The 23,141-nt window shown below is 48.6% G+C and overlaps 1 protein-coding gene and 1 long non-coding RNA gene across 3 annotated transcripts in view; both read right to left on the reverse strand.

Annotated features, from left to right (window-relative positions):
• LOC139266995 (zinc finger protein 271-like) overlaps nucleotides 1-22,243 on the reverse strand; it is a 57,599-nt gene extending 35,356 nt beyond the window's left edge. Inside the window, exon 1 of the mRNA XM_070884628.1 lies at nucleotides 22,229-22,243. The gene's annotated coding sequence lies outside the window, so the exon portion shown is untranslated. The remainder of the gene's footprint in view (nucleotides 1-22,228) is intronic.
• Nucleotides 17,496-20,617, reverse strand: LOC139267033 (uncharacterized). 2 transcript variants are annotated; one of them, XR_011593814.1, is made up of 2 exons: nucleotides 20,411-20,617; nucleotides 17,496-18,531 (listed from the first exon to the last, which is right to left on the reverse strand). It is a non-coding gene; the product is annotated as an uncharacterized lncRNA (long non-coding RNA). The 2 variants fall into 2 exon arrangements; XR_011593815.1 differs by lacking the exon at nucleotides 20,411-20,617 and adding an exon at nucleotides 19,924-20,009.
• Nucleotides 22,244-23,141: the final 898 nt, after the last annotated feature.

Raw genomic sequence — 23,141 nt, forward strand, 5'->3', positions numbered from 1 at the left:
GTCTTCGCCCCTGCCTCAGCTCATCCGCTGCTGAAACCCTCATCCATGCCTTTGTTACCTCTAGACTTGACTATTCCATCGCACTCCTGGCTGGCCTCCCACATTCTATCTTCCATAAACCTGAGGTCATTCAAAACTCGGCTGCCCGTGTCCTAACTCACACCAAGTCCCGTTCACCCCTCACCCCCTGTGCTCACTAACCTACACTGGCTCCCGGTTAAGCAGCGTCTCAATTTTTAAATTCTCAAATCCCTCCATGGCCTCGCCCCTCCCTAGCTCTGTAATCTCCACCAGCCCCAGAAACATCCCCCCACTCCACCCCAGCCCACCCCATGATCTCTGTACTCCTCTAATACTGCCCTCGATTTTAATCGCTCCATTACTGGCTAGGCCCTAAGCTCTGGAATTCCCTTCCTAAACCTCTCCACATGTCTTCCTCTCTTTCCTCCTTTGGGACGCCCCACGGTATCAAATTTTGTTTTATAACACACATGTAAAGCGCCTTGGGACATTTTACTACATTAAAAGGTGCTATATAATACAAGTTCTTGTTATTGTTCAAAAATTCAATCATAGAATGGTTACAGCACCGAAGGAGGCCACTTGGCCCGTGCCGGCTCTCTGCAAGAGTACCTCAGCTAGTCCCACTCCCCCACCCTTTCCCTGTAGCCCTCTTGCACGGTCGCTTTAGTCCCTGACCCAGCAGGATCCCACTCCATGTGGGGACAGGGTCTCAGGCTCTGACGTGTCAGTGACTGTGCTTCTACTAGTTCAGCTAATTTGTCGTGTCCAACCCCACCGTCACTGACACCAGTCTCCTCCTGTCTGATATAAACCCATGGTGGATCAAAGCAATTTCGAGCCTCAGAGGAGGCAGATGCTGAAGTACACGGGGTGCACACATTTTCGACGAAATGTCCACCTATAATGCTAAATGTAAAATTGAATGGCTTACCCGTAGCCATGGAACTGGACACTGGCGCTAGCCAATCCATCATGAGTAAAAAGATGTTTGAGAGACTGTGGTGCATCAAGGCATTCAGACCAGCCCTGAGCCCCATCCACACGAAACTGAGAACATACAACAAAGAGCTTATCACTGTCCTGGGCAGCACCATGGTCAAGGTCACCCACGAGGGCACGGTGCACGAACTGCCACTCTGGATTGTCCCGGGCGATGGCCCCACACTGCTTGGAAGGAGCTGGCTGGGCAAAATCTGCTGGAACTGGGATGACATCCGAGCGCTATCACATGTCGATGAGGCCTCATGTACCCAGGTTCTTAACAAATTTCCTTCCCTTTTTGAGCCAGGCATTGGAAACTTTTCCTGGGCGAAGATGCAGATCCACTTGGTCCCAGAGGCACGACCCATTCACCACAATGCACGAGCGGTACCTCACATGATGAGGGGGAGAGTGGAAATCGAGCTGGACAGGCTGCAACGCGAGGGCATCATCTCCCCAGTGGAATTCAGCGAGTGGGCCAGCCCGATTGTTCCAGTACTCAAAAGTGATGGCACGGTCAGAGTTTGCGGCGATTATAAAGTAACTATTAATCATTTCTCGCCACAGGACCAATACCCGCTACCTAAGGCAGACGACCTATTTGCGACGTTGGCAGGAGGCAAGACGTTCACCAAGCTCGACCTGACTTTGGCCTACATGACGCAGGAGCTGAGGAGTCTTTGAAGGGCCTCACCTGCATCAAGACGCACAAGGGACTGTTCATCTACAACAGATGCCCGTTTGGAATTCGGTCAGCTGCAGCGATCTTCCAGAGAAACATGGAGAGCCTACTCAAGTCGGTACTACGCACAGTGGTTTTTCAGGATGACATATTGGTCACAGGTCGGGACACCGTCGAGCACCTACAAAACCTGGAGGAGGTCCTCCAGCGACTGGATCGCGTAGGGCTGCGGCTGAAGAGGTCAAAATGCGTCTTCATGGCAACAGAAGTGGAGTTTTGGGGAGAAAGATCACGGCGGACAGCATTCGGCCTACAGACACCAAGACAGAGGCTATCAGGAATGCGCCCAGGCTACAGAATGTCACGGAGCTGCGGTCGTTCCTGGGACTCCTCAACTATTTTGGTAACTTCCTACCGGGGTTAAGCACCCTCTTAGAGCCCCTACATGTGTTATTGCATAAAGGTGAGAACTGGGTATGGGGATAAAACCAAGTAATTGCTTTTGAGAAAGCCAGAAACATTTTATGCTCCAACAAGCTGCTTGTATTGTATAACCCGTATAAAACACTTGTGCGAGCATGTGATGCGTCGTCGTACGGAGCCGGGTGTGTATTACAACAAGCTAACATTGCGGGGAAGTTGCAACCTGTCGCCTATGCTTCCAGGAGCTTGTGTAAGGCCGAGAGAATCTACAGCATGATTGAGAAAGAGGCATTAGCGTGTGTGTTCGGGGTAAAGAAAATGCATCAGTACCCGTTTGGCCTCAAATTTGAGCTGGAAACCGATCACAAGCCCCTCATATCCCTGTTCGCTGAAAACAAGGGGATAAATTCTAATGCCTCAGCCCGCAAACAAAGGTGGGCACTCGCGCTATCAGCATATAACTATACCATCCGCCACAGGCCAGGCACCGAGAACTGTGCAGATGCTCTCAGTCGGCTACCATTGCCCACCACGGGGGTGGAAATGGCGCAGCCTGCAAACTTATTGATGGTGGCGCAGCCCGCAGACTTGTTGATGGTCATGAAAGTGTTTGAAAATGATAAATCACCTGTCACGGCCCACCAGATTAGGACTTGGACCAGCCAAGATCCTCTGCTGTCTGTAGTAAAAAAACTTTGTACTGCATGGGAGCTGGGCCATCATCCCCGTTGAAATGCAAGAGCTAATCAAGCCGTTCCAGCGGCGAAAGGATGAGCTGTCCATTCAGGCAGACTGCCTGTTATGGGGTAACCGCGTAGTGCTACCCAAAAAGGGCAGGTAGACGTTCATCTCGGATCTCCACAGCACACACCCGGGTATAGTAATGATGAAAGCGATAGCCAGATCCCATGTGTGGTGGCCCAGTATCTACTCTGACGTAGAGTCCTGTGTACGGCAATGCAGCGTATGTGCTCAGTTGAGCAACGCGCCCAGAGAGGCACCACTAAGTTTGTGGTCCTGGCCCTCCAGACCATGGTCGAGGATCCATGTCGACTATGCGGGCCCGTTTCTCGGTAAAATGTTCCTGGTAGTGGTGGATGCTTTTTCAAAATGGATTGAATGTGAAATGATGTTGGGAAGCACCGACACCGCCACCATTGAAAGCCTGAGGTCCATGTTTGCCACCCATGGCCTTCCTGACATACTGGTCAGTGACAACGGGCCATGTTTCACCAGTGCCAAATTTAAAGAATTCATGGGATGGGATCCCATGGGATCAAACATGTCACCTCAGCCCTGTTTAAACCAGCCTCCAATGGGCAGACAGAGCGGGCAGTACAAACAATCAAACAGAGCCTTAAACGAGTCACAGAGGGCTCACTCCAAACCCGCCTGTCCCGAGTACTGCTCAGCTACTGCACGAGACCCCACTCGCTCACAGGGGTACCCCCAGCTGAGCTACTCATGAAAAGGACACTTAAAACCAGACTCTCGCTGGTTCACCCCAACCTGCATGATCAGGTAGAGAGTAGGCGGCAGCAACAAAATATAAACGATGGTCGCGTCACTGTGTCACGGGAAATTGATCTGAATGACCCTGTGTATGTGATAAACTATGGACATGGTCCCAAGTGGATCGCAGGCACGGTGATAGCTAAAGAAGGGAGTAGGGTGTTTGTAGTCAAATTAGACAATGGACAAATTTGCAGAAAGCACCTGGACCAAACGAGGCTGCGGTTCACAGACTGCCCTGAACAACCCACAGCACACACCACCTTTTTCGAGCCCACAACACACACCCAAAGGATCAACGACACCACGCCGGACCAGGAAATCGAACCCATCACGCCCAACAGCCCAGCAAGGCCAGGCTCACCCAGCAGCCCTGCAGGGCCAACAACACGCCAGCCCAGCGAGGGCACAGCCAACACACCAGAACAGACATTTGTACCAAGGCGGTCCACCAGGGAAAGAAAGGCTCCCGACCGCCTCACCTTGTAAATAGTTTTCACTTTGACTTTGAGGGGAGTGATGCTGTGTATCTGTAAAGCATGCACTTCCATGTTCCCCACCAGGGAGCGCATCCCCTGAAGTCCCAAGGGATCCTAGCATCCCTTGGGAGCACTGTATATAAGCCGGCCCCGAAGGCCTGTTCCTCACTCTGGAGTGTCTTAATAAAGACTGAGGTCACTGTTACTTTAACCTCCCTGTGTGCAGCCTCATCTGTGTTAGGAACACAATATAAACCAACAGTCACTGACACCAATCTCCTCCTGTCTGATATAAACCCACCCCACAGTCACTGACACCAATCTCCTGTCTGATATAAACCCACCCCACAGTCACTGACACCAATCCCCTCCTGTCTGATATAAACCCACCCCAGTCACTGACACCAATCCCCTCCTGTCTGATATAAACCCACCCCAGTCACTGACACCAATCCCCTCCTGTCTGATATAAACCCACCCCACAGTCACTGACACCAATCTCCTCCTGTCTGATATAAACCAACCCCACAGTCACTGACAGCAATCTCCTCCTGTCTGATATAAACCAACCCCACAGTCACTGACACCAATCTCCTCCTGTCTGATATAAACCAACCCCACAGTCACTGACAGCAATCTCCTCCTGTCTGATATAAACCAACCCCACAGTCACTGACAGCAATCTCCTCCTGTCTGATATAAACCAACCCCACAGTCACTGACACCAATCTCCTCCTGTCTGATATAAACCCACCTCACAGTCACTGACACCAATCCCCTCCTGTCTGATATAAACCCACCCCACAGTCACTGACACCAATCTCCTGTCTGATATAAACCCACCCCACAGTCACTGAGACCAATCCCCTCCTGTCTGATATAAACCAACCCCACAGTCACTGACACCAATCCTCTCCTGTCTGATATAAACCAACCCCACAGTCACTGACAGCAATCTCCTCCTGTCTGATATAAACCAACCTCACAGTCACTGACACCAATCTCCTCCTGTCTGATATAAACCCACCCCAGTCACTGACACCAATCCCCTCCTGTCTGACATAAACCCACCCCACAGTCACTGACACTGATCCCCTCCTGTCTGACATAAACCCACCCCACAGTCACTGACACCATTCCCCTCCTGTCTGATATAAACTCACCCCACAGGCCCAGAAAGATTAAACTCAGCCCGTTACTTGGATTGAACATGTCTCAATTCCTGTGCCGAGGGCATTGCTGTACCAGACGGAGGGGCAACATTTGGGAGCACTGATTCTCCACCAATTCCCATTCCCCTTCTTTCTGGTGGATAATGGAGGGGCCACTGTGTAATGTGCAAGTCAGTGAGAATTGTTCACAAGGATTAATCAGCACTTTCTAATGGGAGATGTTAATCAGTGAAACCTTTCAGACATTGAATTGTAAGGTTTTGTACGAAAGATTAATATAGGATTGAAGTAAAAGTTCATAATTTTATTGTCAACTAATTTCTGATGAGTGTCCCTGAATTAAGGGGAAAGATCACAGACAGCGATTCTTAAGAAAGAAAGACTTACATTTATATAGCGCCTTTCATAACCACTGAACGTATCAAAGTGTTTTACAGCCAATTAAGTACTTTTGGAGTGTAGTCATTGTTGTAATGTGGAAAAGGACACTGCAGCCCTGACAGTCAATCAACTATATATCCAGAATATTACATTCCAGCCCAGTTATAGGGGTAATTAATATCAGCAGAAACAGCCCAGCCAGCTCATCCCAAGAATGAATAACAAATCTGTATATGTAAAATGGATTGAAAGCCTCTACAGAAATACTTGTTCCTAAAACAATTGAGAGGCAGCGGACCAATGTGGGAGCAGCAGCGGGAGCTGAGGCGAGGCAGAGTGGATAAAAGGCAAAGCTCAACAGGCAACATTCGAAAGGGATGTCAGTTTAAAAGTGATGTGGTCACAAGGGGAGTAGCTGATTGGTGAGTGTTTGTTTTCTCTGTTAAGTTAGTACTTAGTGTTTAAATAAAGGTTAGTTAAATCAGCTGATTGCTGAGTAGTTGCTGGGTGTGTTTTGCTAAGGTTTAGAGTTTATTTTTGCTTGTTAGTTCCAAGTCTAACGATAGGCATGGCAGGGCAGGTCAGTCCCTGGAGTGCACATCCTGTGGCATGTGGGAAGTCCTGGACGCTTCGCGCAGCCTGGACGACATAAGGGATGGTTTTCTAGACCAATATGTCGAGGAACCAACTAGGGGGGGAGGCCATCTTAGACTGGGTGTTGTGTAATGAGAGAGGATTAATTAGCAATCTCGTTGTGCGAGGCCCCTTGGGGAAGAGTGACCATAATATGGTGGAATTCTGCATTAGGATGGAGAATGAAACAGTTAATTCAGAGACCATGGTCCAGAACTTAAAGAAGGGTAACTTTGAAGGTATGAGGCGTGAATTGGCTAGGATAGATTGGCGAATGATACTTAAGGGGTTGTCAGTGGATGGGCAATGGCAGACATTTAGAGACCGCATGGATGAATTACAACAATTGGACATTCCTGTCTGGTGTAAAAATAAAAAAGGGAAGGTGGCTCAACCGTGGCTATCTAGGGAAATCAGGGATAGTATTAAAGCCAAGGAAGTGGCATACAAATTGGCCAGAAATAGCAGCGAACCTGGGGACTGGGAGAAATTTAGAACTCAGCAGAGGAGGACAAAGGGTTTGATTAGGGCAGGGAAAATGGAGTACGAGAAGAAGCTTGCAGGGAACATTAAGGCGGATTGCAAAAGTTTCTATAGGTATGTCAAGAGAAAAAGGTTAGTAAAGACAAACGTAGGTCCCCTGCAGTCAGAATCAGGGGAAGTCATAACGGGGAACAAAGAAATGGCAGACCAATTGAACAAGTACTTTGGTTCAGTATTCACTAAGGAGGACACAAACAACCTTCCGGATATAAAAGGGGTCAGAGGGTCTAGTAAGGAGGAGGAACTGAGGGAAATCCTTATTAGTCAGGAAATTGTGTTGGGGAAATTGATGGGATTGAAGGCCGATAAATCCCCAGGGCCTGATGGACTGCATCCCAGAGTACTTAAGGAGGTGGCCTTGGAAATAGCGGATGCATTGACAGTCATTTTCCAATATTCCATTGACTCTGGATCAGTTCCTATCGAGTGGAGGGTAGCCAATGTAACCCCACTTTTTAAAAAAGGAGGGAGAGAGAAAGCCGGGAATTATAGACCGGTCAGCCTGACCTCAGTAGTGGGTAAAATGATGGAATCAATTATTAAGGATGTCATAGCAGCGCATTTGGAAAATGGTGACATGATAGGTCCAAGTCAGCATGGATTCGTGAAAGGGAAATCATGCTTGACAAATCTTCTGGAATTCTTTGAGGATGTTTCCAGTAAAGTGGACAAGGGAGAACCAGTTGATGTGGTATATTTGGACTTTCAGAAGGCTTTCGACAAGGTCCCACACAAGAGATTAATGTGCAAAGTTAAAGCACATGGGGTTGGGGGTAGTGTGCTGACGTGGATTGAGAACTGGTTGTCAGACAGGAAGCAAAGAGTAGGAGTAAATGAGTACTTTTCAGAATGGCAGGCAGTGACTAGTGGGGTACCGCAAGGTTCTGTGCTGGGGCCCCAGCTGTTTACATTGTACATTAATGATTTAGACGAGGGGATTAAATGTAGTATCTCCAAATTTGCGGATGACACTAAGTTGGGTGGCAGTGTGAGCTGTGAGGAGGATGCTATGAGGCTGCAGAGTGACTTGGATAGGTTAGGTGAGTGGGCAAATGCATGGCAGATGAAGTATAATGTGGATAAATGTGAGGTTATCCACTTTGGTGGTAAAAACAGAGAGACAGACTATCATCTGAATGGTGACAGATTAGGTGAAGGGAAGGTGCAACGAGACCTGGGTGTCATGGTACATCAGTCATTGAAGGTTGGCATGCAGGTACAGCAGGCGGTTAAGAAAGCAAATGGCATGTTGGCCTTCATAGCGAGGGGATTTGAGTACAGGGGCAGGGAGGTGTTGCTACAGTTGTACAGGGCCTTGGTGAGGCCACACCTGGAGTATTGTGTACAGTTTTGGTCTCATAAATTGAGGAAGGACATTCTTGCTATTGAGGGAGTCCAGCGAAGATTCACCAGACTGATTCCTGGGATGGTGGGACTGACCTATCAAGAAAGACTGGATCAACTGGGCTTGTATTCACTGGAGTTCAGAAGAGTGAGAGGGGACCTCATAGAAACGTTTAAAATTCTGACGGGTTTGGACAGATTGGATGCAGGAAGAATGTTCCCAATGTTGGGGAAGTCCAGAACCAGGGGTCACAGTCTAAGGATAAGGGGTACACCATTTAGGACCGAGATGAGGAGAAATTTCTTCACCCAGAGAGTGGTGAACCTGTGGAATTCTCTACCACAGAAAATAGTTGAGGCCAATTCACTAAATATATTCAAAAGGGAGTTAAATGAAGTCCTTACTACTCGGGGCATCAAGGGTGTATGGCGAGAAAGCAGGAAGGGGGTACTGAAGTTTCATGTTCAGCCATGAACTCATTGAATGGCGTTGTAGGCTAGAAGGGCTGAATGGCCTGCTCCTGCACCTAATTTCTATGTTTCTATGTTAGGTGTCTCCTGCTGCAGGAACTCGAGCTCCACGTTTCGGAGCTTGAGCGGCGGCTGGAGTCACTACGGTGCATTCCCGAGACTGAGAGCTACGTGGATAGCACGTTTCTAGAGGCGGTCACCCCGCAGCTTAAGAGTGTGCAGGCAGTGAGGAAGTGGATGACCACCAGACAGAAGAGGAGTACTAGGCAGGCAGTGCAGGAGTCCACTGAGTCCATCTCGCTCTCCAACCGCTATTCTCTTCTGAGTACCAGATGGTGGCTCTGGGGAGTGCAGCCAGAGCCAAGTCCACGGCACCACGGGTGGCTCAGCTGCACAAGGGGGGTGTTGGAAGAAGAATGGAAGAGCAATAGTGGTAGGGGATTCAATCGTCAGGGTAGCAGGCAGGCGTTTCTGTGGCCGCAGACGTGACTCCAGGATGGTATGTTGGCTCCCTGGTGCCAGGGTCAAGGATGTCACTGAGCGGCTGCAGGGCATTCTGGTGGGAGAGGGTGAACAGCCAGAGGTCGTGGTCCATATCTGGACCAATGACATAGGTAGGAAAAGGGATGAGTTCCTGCAGGCAGAGTTTAGGGAGCTAGGAGAGAGATTAAAAAGCAGATCATCAAAGATAGTAATCTCCGGATTACTCCCGGTGCCACGAGCTAGTGAGTACAGAAATAGGAGGATAGAGCAGATGAATACGTGGCTGGAGAGATGGTACAGGAGGGAGGGCTTTAGATTCCTGAGGCATTAGGACTGCTTCTGGGGTAGGTGGGACCTGTACAAACCGGACGGGTTGCACCTCAACAGAGCCGGGACCAATATCCGCGCGGGAGGGGTTTGCTAGTGCTGTTGGGGAGGGTTTAAACTAGCTTGGCAGGGGGATGGGAACCTGAAAATAGATTTAGTAGGGAGGGGAGTAAAGCTGGAATTGGAAAGCAAAAATGTAGAAAGTGAACTTGAAGGATAGAGGAATCAAGCAGGAAAAAATGGTAAAAAAACAAATTTAAAAGCTCTTTGTCGAAATGCACGTAGCATTCGTAACAAAATAGATGATTGACAGCACAAATAGATACAAATGGGTATGATCTGATAGCTATTACAGAGACGTGGTTGTAAGGTGACCAGGACTGGGAACTAAATATTCAGGGATATTTAACAATTCAGAAGGACAAACAGAAAGGAAAAGGAGGTGGGGTAGCACTGTTAATAAAGGATGAGATCAGTGCGTTAGTGAGAAACGATATTGGCTCAGAGGATCAGGATGTTGGATCAGTTTGGGTGGAGATAAGGAATAATAAGGGGAAAAAGTCACCGGTGGGTGTAGTCTATAGGCCCCCTAACAGTAGCTACACTGTTGGACAGAGTATAAATCAAGAAATAATGGCGGCTTGTAATAAAGGAACGGCAATAATCATGGGCGATTTTAACCTTCATATTGATTGGACAAAGCAAATTGGCCAGGGTAGCCTTGAGGAGGACTTCATAGAGTGTATCTGGGATAGATTCCTTGAACAGTACGTTGCAGAACCAACCAGGGAGCAGGCTATCTTAGATCTGGTACTGTGTAATGAGACAGGATTAATAAATGATCTCATAGTAAAATATCCTCTGGGAATGAGTGACCATAACATGGTAGAATTTCAAATTCAGTTGGAGGGTGAGAAAGTTGGTTCTCAAACCAGGGTCCTAAGCTTAAATAAAGGAGACTACAACGGTATGAGGGCAGAGTTAGCTAAAGTGGACTGGGAAAATAGATTAAAGTATGGGACGGTTGATGAGCAGTGGCAGACATTTAAGGAGATATTTCATAACTCGCAACAAAAATATATCCCAATAAGAAGGAAAGACTGTAAGAGAAGGGATAACCATCTGTGGCTAACTAAGGAAATAAGGGATGGTATCAAATTGAAAACAAAGGCATACAATGTGGCCAAGACTAGTGGGAGGCCAGAGGATTGGGAAATTTTTAAAAGCCAGCAGAGAACGACTAATAAAATGATAAAGAGAGGGAAGATAGATTATGAAAGTAAACTAGCACGAAATATAAAAACAGATAGTAAGAGTTTCTACAGGTACATAAAAAGGAAAAGAGTGGCTAAAGTAAATGTTGGTCCCCTAGAGGATGAGACTGGAGAATTAATAATGGAGAAGAGGGACATGGCAGAGACATTGAACAAATATTTTGTGTCGGTCTTCACGGTAGAAGACACTAAAAACATCCCAATATTAATCAAGGGGCTATAGGGAGGGAGGAACTTAATACAATCACTATCACTAATGAAGTAGTACTAGGTAAAATAATGGGACTAAAGGCGGACAAGTCCCCTGGACCTGATGGCTTACATCCTAGGGTCTTAAAGGAAGTGGCTTCAGAGATAGTGGATGCATTGATTGTAATCTACCAAAATTCCCTGGATTCTGGGGCAGTCCCAGCGAATTGGAAAACTGCAAATGTAACACCCCTATTTAAAAAAGGAGGCAGAAAAAAAGCAGGAAACTACAGACCAGTTAGCCTAACATCTGTCGTTGGGAAAATGCTGGAGTCCATTATTAAGGAAGCAGTAGCGGGACATTTGGAAAATCATAATCATAAAGCAGAGGTTTTATGAAAGGGAAATCATGTTTGACAAATGTACTGGAGTTCTTTGGGGATGTAATGAGCAGGGTGAATAAGGGGAAACCAGTGGATGTGGTGTATTTGGATTTCCAGAAGGCATTCGATAAGGTGCCACATAAGAGGTTACTGCACAAGATAAAAGTTCACGGGGTTGGGGATAATATATTAGCATGGATAGAAGATTGGTTAACTAACAGAAAACAGAGAGTCGGGATAAATGGGTCATTTTCCGGTTGGCAAACAGTGACTAGTGGAGTGCCGCAGGGATCGGTGCTGGGTCCTCAACTATTTACAATCTATATTAATGACTTGGATGAAGGGACCGAGTGTAATGTAGCCAAGTTTACTGATGATACAAAGATGGGTGGGAAAGCAAATTGTGAGGAGGACACAAAAAATCTGCAAAGGTATATAGACAGGCTAAGTGAGTGGGCAAAAATTTGGCAGATGGAGTATAATGTCCACTTTGGCAGCAATAATAGAAAAGCAAATAAAATTTAAATGGAGAAAAATTGCACAGTGCTGCAGTACAGAGAGACCTGGAGGTCCTTGTGCATGAAACACAAAAAGTTAGTATGCAGTTACAGCAAGTAATCAGGAAGGCAAATGGAATGTTGGCCTTTATTGCAAGGGGGATAGAGTATAAAAGCAGAGAAGTCCTGCTGCAACTGTACAGCGTATTGGTGAGGCCACACCTGGAGTACTGCGTACAGTTTTGGTCTCCGTATTTAAGGAAGGATATACTTGCATTGGAGACTGTTCAGAGAAGGTTCACTAGGTTGATTCTGGAGATGAGGGGGTTGACATATGAAGATAGATTGAATAGGTTGGGCCTAAACACATTGGAGTTCAGAAGAATTGAAACATGTAAGATAATGAGGAGCCTCGACAAGGTGGATGCAGAAAGAATGTTTCCACTCATAGGGGAAACTAAAACTCGGGGACATAGTCTCAGAATAAGGGGCCGCCCATTTAAAACTGAGACGAGGAGAAATTTCTTCTCTCAAAGGGTTGTAAATCTATGGAATTCCCTGCCCCAGAGAGCTGTGGAGGCTGGTTCATTGAATATATTTAATGTGGAGATAGACAGATTTTTGAGCGATAAGGGAGTAAAGGATTATGGGGAGCAGGCAGGGAAGTGGAGCTGAGTCCATGATCAGATCAGCCATGATCTTATTGAAAGGCAGAGCAGGCTCAAGGGTTCAAATGGCCTACACCTGCTCCTATTTCTTATGTTCTTATGTAATTTTCACACTGTGCGAACAGAGTGTGTTTAACAATCTCATCTCCCCCAGAACCCACCTCCCCGGACAGGCCCACATGGGCAATTGTTGGTCCCACTGGGCCCAGAACCCAACTCCCCGGACAGGCCCACATGGGCAATTGTTGGTCCCACTGGTCCCAGAACCCACCTCCCCGGACAGGCCCACATGGGCAATTATTGGTCCCACTGGGCCCAGAACCCACCTCCCCGGACAGGCCCACATGGGCAATTATTGGTCCCACTGGGCCCAGAACCCACCTCCCCGGACAGGCCCACATGGGCAATTATTGGTCGCACTAGGCCCAGAAGTACAGGGGTTGAAACCCAGCAGCTTCTCCTCCATCCCCACTGCAGCTCAAACTGCTGCAACAAACAGAGCCACACAGGAGGCCAGGGAGCGCCTTCCACATCCAGCGCCCAGCCTGGGACACAGCGGCCCGCAAATGCTCGCTTTGTGTTTCCAGACTCGGTTCTGTGAGCAATGCCTGAAATAAAACAACAGCCAAATACTGCGGGTGTGCGGGGGCGGGAGATTAATAAACTGCGGGTGAGCTACGGCACAGTTTATAACGCTGGAGAACGGCCTCAGTGTTCCATCGGACAGCAACGGTGAGGCTTTTTCTCGGTGACAGGCCCGGGTTACGGGCCGCCATCTTGATGGAGGAAAGACAGAATGGTTCAACATGCAGCACAGTGCATGCGTGACCATCTTGATGTAGGATGAAGAGTGGGCAGGGCTTCAGGGTCACAGTGACCAGGAGAGATAATCATTGATGGGGGTGTCGAACTGAATCCAACCAGAGCCGAGGGAGGGAGAAAACTGGGCGTGGAGGGAAAAAATGATGGAGATGATGCGATGGGTTTGGATTTCAGCACAGGGAGGAGGGAGAGCGTGTGGGACTGGGATTTACAGCTTTGGGGAACGAGAGAGGAAAGAATGTTTAACAGAAACTAGAATTGTCTGTTCTGAATTTCTATCCTGTACTTACAGTGATGCCTTTTGTGAAGCCCTTTTACAGGGTGTTAGATGGGGAGGAAACTCAAACCAAACATCACATCAAGATCTGACAGAGTCACTCGATTAGGCAGGACCTGAATATCAACGGCCTTTGAATGTGCAAGGAGAAATGTTTGTCTGTGCGAAAAGATTTCAAACAGTGTGACTAGAAAAGTACTGAGATACACACACTCGAGTGAGAGTGTTGCACTGCACTAAAATAAAATTGTTTTTTGCAAGGTTCTGCCCTGTAAAAATTCTGATGGATAGTTGGGAATGTGGGTAATGGAGATCTCTTGTGTAAATAATTACAGAATCACAGCCTTCTTTTCATGTACAGAGCGATCTTTACTCAGTCTCTAAATTGTGCTGTACCTGCCCTAGTGTTTGATGGGACAGCATAGATGGAGCTTTACTCTGTATCTAACCCCATGCTGTACCTGCCCTGAAAGTGTTTGATGGAATAGTGTAGAGGGAGCTTTACTCTGTATCTAACCCGTGCTGTACCTGCCCTGGGAGTGTTTGACAGGACAGTGTAGAGGGAGCTTTACTCTGTTTCTAACCCGTGCTGTACCTGCCCGGGGAGTGTTTGATGGGAGAGTGTAAAGGGAGCTTTATTCTGTATCTAACCCGTGCTGTATCTGCCCGGGGAGTGTTTGATGGGAGAGTGTAAAGGGAGCTTTATTCTGTATCTAACCCGTGCTGTATCTGCCCGGGGAGTGTTTGATGGGGCAGTGTTGAGGGAGCTTTACTCTGTATCTAACCCGTGCTGAACCAGCCCTGGGAGTGTTTGATGGGACAGTGTAGAGGGAGCTTTACTCTGTATCTAAACCATGTTGTACCTGTCCTGGGAGTGTTTGATGGGACAGTGTAGAGGGAGCTTTACTCTGTATTTAACCCCGTGCTGTACCTGTCCTGGGAGTGTTTGATGGGATAGTGTAGAGGGAGCTTTACTCTGTATCTAATCCTCCCATACCTGCCCTGCGAGTGTTTGATGGGATAGTGTAGAGGTAGCTTTACTCTGTATCTAACTCGTGCTGTACCTGCCCTGCGAGTGTTTGATGGGACAGTGTAGAGGGAGCTTTACTCTCTATCTAACCCCGTGCTGTATCTGCCCTGGGAGTGTTTGATGGGATAGTGTAGAGGTAGCTTTACTCTGTATCTAACTCGTGCTGCACCTGTCCTGGGAGTGTTTGATGGGACAGTGTAGAGGGAGCTTTACTCTGTATCTAACCCATGTTGTACCTGTCCTGGGAGTGTTTGATGGGACAGTGCAGAGGGAGCTTTACTCTGTATCTAACCTGTGCTGAACCAGCCCTGGGAGTGTTTGATAGGACAGTGTAGAGGGAGCTTTACTCTGTATCTAACCCCTGTATCTGTCCTGGGAATGTTTAATGGGGCAGTGTAGAGGGAGCTTTACTCTGTATCTAACCCCCTGTACCTGCCCTGGGAGTGTTTGATGGGACAGTGTGAGAGAGCTTTACTCTGTATCTAACCCCTGTACCTGCCCTGGGAGTGTTTGATAGGACAGTGTAGAGGGAGCTTTACTCTGTATCTAACCCCCTGTACTGCCCTGGGAGTGTTTGATGGGACAGTGTAGAGGGGGCTTTACTCTGTTTCTAAACCCCTGTACCTGCCCTGGGAGTGTTTGATGGGACAGTGTAGAGGGAGCTTTACTCTGTATCTAACCCCCTGTACCTGCCCTGGGAGTGTTTGATGGGACAGTGTAGAGGGAGCTTTACTCTGTATCTAACCCCCTGTTCCTGCCCTGGGAGTGTTTGATGGGACAGTGCAGAGGGAGCTTTACTCTGTATCGAACATTATGCAACCCTCACCCACCGGTTCCCAGTATCTCCTATTTCATTCTGGCCCAAAGCGTAACAAAGTGACCCCATGGCAAATTCCAGGACAGGAAGTGAGTCAGGGAGTCTGTAAATAAAGGCAGATTGGTGACTCTTTGAGGAGAGTCCCTCATCAAAATTAGAGGGGAAGCTTATAGCAAAGGACACAGTATTGGGAAGAGGAATAGAGCACCTTCAGGGGAGGAGAGGGAGGGGAACCAGTGAGTGTAGAACTGAACCCAGCCAGAGTCACACCCAGGGGAGGAGAGGGAGGGGAACCAGTGAGTGTAGAACTGAACCCAGCCAGAGTCACACCTTCAGGGGAGGGGAACCAGTGAGTGTAGAACTGAACCCAGCCAGAGTCACACCTTCAGGGGAGGGGAACCAGTGAGTGTAGAACTGAACCCAGCCAGAGTCAGCACCTTCAGGGGAGGGGAACCAGTGAGTGTAGAACTGAACCCAGCCAGATTCAGCACCTTCAGGGGAGGGGAACCAGTGAGTGTAGAACAGAACCCAGCCAGAGTCAGCACCTTCAGGGGAGGGGAACCAGTGAGTGTAGAACTGAACCCAGCCAGAGTCAGCATCTTCAGGGGAGGGGAACCAGTGAGTGTAGAACTGAACCCAGCCAGAGTCAGTACCTTCAGGGGAGGGGAACCAGTGAGTTTGAACAGAACCCAGCCAGAGTCAGCACCTTCAGGGGAGGAGAGGGAGGGGAACCAGTGAGTGTGGAACTGAACCCAGCCAGAGTCAGTACCTTCAGGGGAGGAGAGGGAGGGGAACCAGTGAGTGTAGAACTGAACCCAGCCAGAGTCAGCACCTTCAGGGGAGGGGAACCAGTGAGTGTAGAACAGAACCCAGCCAGAGTCAGCACCTTCAGGGGAGGAGAGGGAGGGGAACCAGTGAGTGTAGAACTGAACCCAGCCAGAGTCAGCACCTTCAGGGGAGGAGAGGGAGGGGAACCAGTGAGTGTAGAACTGAACCCAGCCAGAGTCAGGGAAGAAGAGTGGGAGAGGAGTGTTGGGACGAGGAGTTACAACTTTCAGAGAAGTATAGGAGATAATAGTCCATAAAAACTAGAATTGTCTGTTCTAAATTTCTATCCAGTACTTTTCGTGATGGCTTTTGTAAACTCCTTTTACTGGGTTTTAGAAGCATAGGATTTGTAGACATGAAACTCAAACCAAACATCACATCAAGATCTGACAGAATCACTCGATTCATCAGGACCTGAATATCATCGGCCTTTGAACATGGAAGGAGAAAAGTTTGTCTGTGGGAAAAGATTTCAAACATCAGTGTGACTGGAAAAGCACCGAGACACACACACTCGAGTGAGAGTGTTCCAGTGCACTGACTGTGGAAAGAGCTTTAACCAGTTACACAGCCTGACAAAACATCGCAGCACTGACAGCGGGGAACCAGTGAGTGTAGAACTGAACCCAGCCAGAGTCACACCTTCAGGGGAGGGGAACCAGTGAGTGTAGAACTGAACCCAGCCAGAGTCACACCTTCAGGGGAGGGGAACCAGTGAGTGTAGAACTGAACCCAGCCAGAGTCAGCACCTTCAGGGGAGGGGAACCAGTGAGTGTAGAACTGAACCCAGCCAGATTCAGCACCTTCAGGGGAGGGGAACCAGTGAGTGTAGAACAGAACCCAGCCAGAGTCAGCACCTTCATGGCTGATCTTGACCTCAACTCCACTTTCCCGCCCAATCCCACATCTCCCGATTCCCTTAGAGTCCAAGAATCTATCGATCTCTTTCTTAAACGACTGAACATCCGCAGCCCTCTGGGGTATAGAATGCCAAGAAATGTGAAGAAATTCCTCCTCATCTCAGTCTAAAATAACCGACCGTCGATCCTGAGGCAATGCAACCTCAGGCGACCAGAAGCCCAGGGTCACACTTACGGACTGAACGGAGGTGTTCAGCAAAGCGGTCACCCAATCTGCGTTTGGTCTCCCCAATGTAGAGGAGACCGCATCGTGAGCAGTGAATACAGTATACTACATTGAAAGAAGTACAAGTAAATCACTGTTTGGTTTCAGCCCAAGAAACCTTGAGAATAGCCCAAAGGGATTGACTTTATTTGAAGAGTAAAGTTTACAGAGTAAAACAAACAGATTGCCAGAATTTTAATCACCAGCCCAGTTATAGGGATCATTAACATCAGCAGAAACAAAGCCCAACTATCAGAATGAACACGGTTCAGTCTGGGATATGATTCACTGTAGCAATATCAGCAGAATACAACCCCTGCAGTCACTTGTGAACTCGCTGGTGTCTCACCAGGGTGGATGACAGAGTGAATCTCTTTCCAGCCTCTCCCCAGTGTGAGTGCGCTGGTGTGTCAGCAGGTGGTGTGACAGAGTGAACCTCTTCCCACACATGGAGCAGCTGAACAGCCTCTCCCCAGTGTGACTGCGTTGGTGTGTCAGCACACCATTAGTGCTTTTAAAGCTCTTCTCACAATAACAACATTTAAAAGGTCTGTTATCAGTGTGAATTTGCTGGTTTGCCAGGAGGTTTGATGAAGCATTAAATCCCTTCCCACATTCAATGCAGGTGAATGGCCTCTCTCCAGTATGAATATGCTGGTGTGACAGAAAGTTGGATGAATGAGCGAATCCCTTCCCACACACGGAGCAGGTGAACGGCCAGTGTGACTGCGTTGATGAGTTTCCAGGTGGGCCGAGCAACTGAATCCCTTCCCACAGTCCCCACATTTCCACGATTTCTCCGTGGAGCGGGTGCGCTTCCGTCTCTCCAGGCTGGACGATCAGTTGAAGCCTGGTCCACACACACAACACGTGTACGGTTTCTCCCCGCTGTGAATGGTGCGATGTTTTTTCAGGCTGTGTAACTGGTTAAAGCTCTTTCCACAGTCAGTGCACTGGAACACTCTCACTCGGGTGTGTGTGTCTCGGTGCTTTTCCAGTCACACTGATGTTTGAAATCTGTTCCCACAGACAGAACAGACAAACATTTCTCCTTCCACATTCAAAGACCGATGATATTCAGGTAAAGATGTTTGAGTGACTCCCTCAGACCTTGATGTGATGTTTGGTTTGAGTTTCCCGTCTGTAAATCCTCCCCTTCTAACACCCTGTAAAAGAGTTTACAAAGATCAGCACTGTAAGTCCAGGATAGCAAATCAAGACAGACAATTCCAGCTTCCATGGACTATTCTTTCCTCTCTTGTTCCCACAAACATGTGATCCAATCAAACTAAAAGGCGGCAAAATAAGCAACAAAAGCAAAGGGAACCTGCCCAACTAAACCAGAATGTTATTCCCAGTGTATACGAGACACTCCATACCCTGAGGTGCCACTGGTCGTGGAAGGCATCAAGGAACCAGTGCATACCACATGCTCCCTCTCCAGGGCCATCCGGGCACGGACAAGACAAAAGACCAGAAGAATTAGGCACAGGAGTAGGCCATTCGGCCCCTCGAGCCTGCTCTGCCATTCAATAAGATCATGGCTGATCTTCAACCTCAACTCCACTTTCCTGCACTATTCTTTGATTCCTCCAGAGTCCAAAAATCTATCTGTCTCAGCCTCGACTATACTCAACGCCCCAGCATCCACAATACTTTGGGGTACAGCATTCCAAAGATACAACCCTCCGAGTGAAGAAATTCTTTCTCATCTCAGTGTTATATAGCCGACCCCTTATCCTGAGACTATGCCCCCTAGTTCTAGACTCCCCAGCCAACAACCTCTCAGCATCCACCCTCTCAATTCCCTTCACAACCTTATGTTTCAATGAGATCACCTCTCATTCTTCTACGCTCCAGAGAATACAGGCCTAGACTTCTCAATCTCTAATCATAGGGCAATACCCCCCATCCCAGGCATCAATCTGGTGAACTTTCGTTGCACTCCCTCGAAGGGAAGTATATCCTTCTTCAAATAAGTAGACCAAAACTGTGCACAGTACTCCAGGTGTGGTCTCACCAATGGCCTTTTACAATTGTAGCAAGACTTCCTTACTCTTGCACACCAACCACCTTGCAATAAAGGACAACATGCCTTCCTAATTGCTAGCTGTACCTGCATGACAGGTCTCTGTGTTTCTTGTACAAGGACACCTAAAACTCTCTGAACACCAATATTTATTAATTTTTTACGATTTAAAAAATATTCCGTTTTTCTATTCTTCCTACTAAAGTGAATAGCCTCATATTTCTCCACATTATATTCCATCTGCCACCTTATTGCCAGTCACTTAACCGTCTATATCCCTTTGCGTCCTCCTCACAGCATACTTTCCCACCAACTTTGTATCAGCGGCAAACTTGGACACATTACACTTGGTCCCTTTATTCAAGTCTTTAATATAGATTATAAATAGTTGAGGACCCAGCACTAGCACCCTACTAATTACAGCCTGCCAACCGGATAATAACCAGTTTATCCCTACTCTCTGTTTTCTGTCTGTTAACCAATTCTCTATCCATGCTAATTTAATACCCATAACTCCATGAGCTCTTACCTTGCATAGAAATTGGCTAAGTGACAGGAAACAGAGAGTAGGGGTAAACGGTTATTTTTCGGACTGGAGGAAGGTATACAGTAGTATTCCCCAGGGGACCACTGCTTTTCTTGATTTTGATTAATGACTTGGATGTGGGTGTACAGGGCACAATTTCAAAATCTGCAGATGACACAAAACTTGGAAGTATAGTGAACAGTGAAAGACTTCAAGATGACATAGACAGGCTGGTGGAATGGGCGGTGGCAGATTAAATTTAATGCAGAAAAGTGTGAAGTGATACATTTTGGGAGAAAGAATGAGGAGAGGAAATTAAATTAAAGGGTACAATCCTAAAGGGGGTGCATGAACAGAGATATTTCACAGTATATGTGCACAAATCTTAGAAGGTGACAGAGCAGGTTGAGAAAGCGATTTAAAAAGCTTACGGATCCTTGGCTTCATGAATAGAGGGATAGAGTACAAAAGTGTGGAAATTATGACAAACCTGTAGAAAACACTGGTTCGGCTCCAACTGGAGTATTGTGTCCAATTCTGGGCACCGCACTTTAGGAAGGATGTGAAGGCCTTAGAGAGGGTGCAGAAAAGATTTACGAGAATCATTCCAGGGATGAGGTACTTCAGATACGTGGATAGATTGGAGAAGCTGGGGTTGTTCTCCTCAGAGCAGAGAAGGTTGAGAGGAGATTTGATAGAGGTGTTCAAAATCCTGAGGAGTCTGGACTGAGTAGAGAGAAACTGTCCCCATTGGCAGAAAAGTCGAGAACCAGAGGATACAGATTTAAGGTGATTAGTAAAAGAACCAAAGGCAACATGAGGGATAAACTTTTTTTTTTACACAGTGAGTGGTTAGGATCTGGACTGCACTGACTGAAAGGGCGGTGGAGACAGACTCAATCACTGCTTTCAAAAAGGAATTGGATAAGTACCTGAAGGAGAGAAATTTGTAAGGCTACAGGGAAAAGGCAGGGGGGTGGGACTAGCTGAAGTGCTCTTGCAGAGAGCCAGCATGGGCTCAACAGGCCGAATGCCCTCCTTCTGTGCTATAACCATTCTATGATTCTAATAACACCCAGCTCTACCTCACCACCACTTCTCTCGACCCCTCCACAGTCTCTAAATTGTCAGACTGCTTGTCCGACATCCAGTTCTGGATGAGCAGAAATTTTCCCCAATTAAATACTGGGAAGACCGAAGCCAGTGTCTTTGGTCCCCGCCACAAACTCCGTACCCTAGCCATTGACTCCATCCCTCTCCCTAGCATCTGCCTGAGGCTGAACCAGACTGTTTGCAAACTTGGTGTCTATTTGTCCCTGAAAGGAGTTTCCGACTACATATCCACGGCATAACTAAAACGGCACATTCCCACCTCCGTAACATCGCCCGTTTCTGCCTTAGCTCATCTGCTGCTGAAACCCCCATCCGCGCCTTTGTTAACTCGAGACTTGACTACTCCAACGCATTATTTACCGATCTCCCACATTCTGCCCTATGTAAACCTGAGGTCATCCAAAACTCGGCAGCCCATGTCCCAACTCGCACCAAGTCCCGGTCACCCATCTGTGCTCTCTGTTCTACATTGGCTCCCTATTGTGCAACGACTCAAATTGAAAATTGTTTACAAATCCCTCCATGGCCTCGCCCCGCCTGCCTCCGTATTCTCCTCCAGCCCCACCCCCTCTGGAGATATTTGCGCTCCTCTAATTCTGCCCTCGATTATCCTGAATTATAATCGCTCAACCATCGGTGGCCATGTCTTCTGCCTGGGCCCTAAACTCTGGAATTCTCTTGTCTAAAGCTCTCCGCCTCTCTTTCCTCCTTCAAGACGCTGCTTTAAACCTAACTGTTTGACCAAGCTTTTGTTCATCTGCCACAATGTCCTCTTATGTGGCTCGGTGTCAAGTGATTCTCTTTTAACACTCCTGTTAAAAGCCTTTGGACGATTTACTACATTAAAGGCGCTATATAAATCCAAGTTGTTGTTGTTGTGAGGTGATGACCCGCCTGTTGCCAAGGTAACTCCACCTCGCGGGCACTGGGACCCTGAAGCCCCGCCCACTCATTGTTCCCGGCCATGGTGGCCGCGCATGCGCCGTGACCTCCCCCCCCCATGTGCAAGATGGCGGCCAGTGACCCCGCTCACCCAGGCCTGTCAGCGCCGGCAAACACGGGGCCTGCGGGCTCATATTCCACGCCTGAGGCCGACCTGAGGTATTTATGAAGCTCCCCGGCCCACCCGGGGATCCACATCCTGCCCAGGATCCACAATCTCCGACCGCTTCCCGAAGGCGTCTCTTCGACTCACCTCGCTCTTCGCGGCCCCACGCATGCTCAGTGAGGGAGATCCGGGCTCGGCCCCGCCCACTGGTTGCGCCGCAAGCCCCGCCCCTCCCTCCCTCCCCTCGCCCACTCCGATTGCTTGGAGGACCAGCCGCCCGCTGGGTCCTCCAGACACGCCCCTGCTCTTCCTATTGGTCCGGAACTGCCGTCAATCACCCCGGCAGTGTGAGCTGAGCATGCGCAGAGCGTGCAGTGGAGACGCGTGGACGCTGAGACGAGCGCAGGCTGCGGCCGGACTCTGCCGGGTGAGAATCAGCGGGGCGCAGGGGGAGTCATCGAAAGGCTTCAGAGACAACTGATGTAGGCTGCAAGCCGCGAATCATAACCCGACACTCCGGCGTTTGCTGCGACGGGTTTTTCTCCCGGGAACAGGCCCGGATTAACTGCCATCTTTGTGCAGGAAGGCGGGAAGGCTCATGGCGGACCAGCGCATGCGCGGCCACCTTGGCATGGGCACAGAGTGGGCGGGGCCTCAGTGTCTGTTCCCAACCGGGGCCCAGCGCCCGGGAGTGAAAACCATTGACTCCTTTAATTTATTCTCAGTATTGCTCACCATCTCTCCTGAAGGCCTTGTTTCGTGTCGAGCTAACGCTTTACATCCCACACAATTCCAACAGCAGAGCCCCAGAGCTGGGCAACCTTGTATACTCCGCGGCTTACAATCCCCCCGTACAGGCCCAGGCTTACAATCCCCCCGTACAGGCCCAGGCTTACAATCCCCCCGTACAGGCCCAGGCTTACAATCCCCCCGTACAGGCCCAGGCTTACAATCCCCCCGTACAGGCCCAGGCTTACAATCCCCCCGTACAGGCCCAGGCTTACAATCCCCCCGTACAGGCCCAGGCTTACAATCCCCCCGTACAGACCCAGGCTTACAA

This window comes from Pristiophorus japonicus, chromosome 7 (genome assembly GCF_044704955.1).
Source record: "Pristiophorus japonicus isolate sPriJap1 chromosome 7, sPriJap1.hap1, whole genome shotgun sequence".
In the NCBI taxonomy this organism is placed as follows: Eukaryota; Metazoa; Chordata; class Chondrichthyes; family Pristiophoridae; genus Pristiophorus; species Pristiophorus japonicus.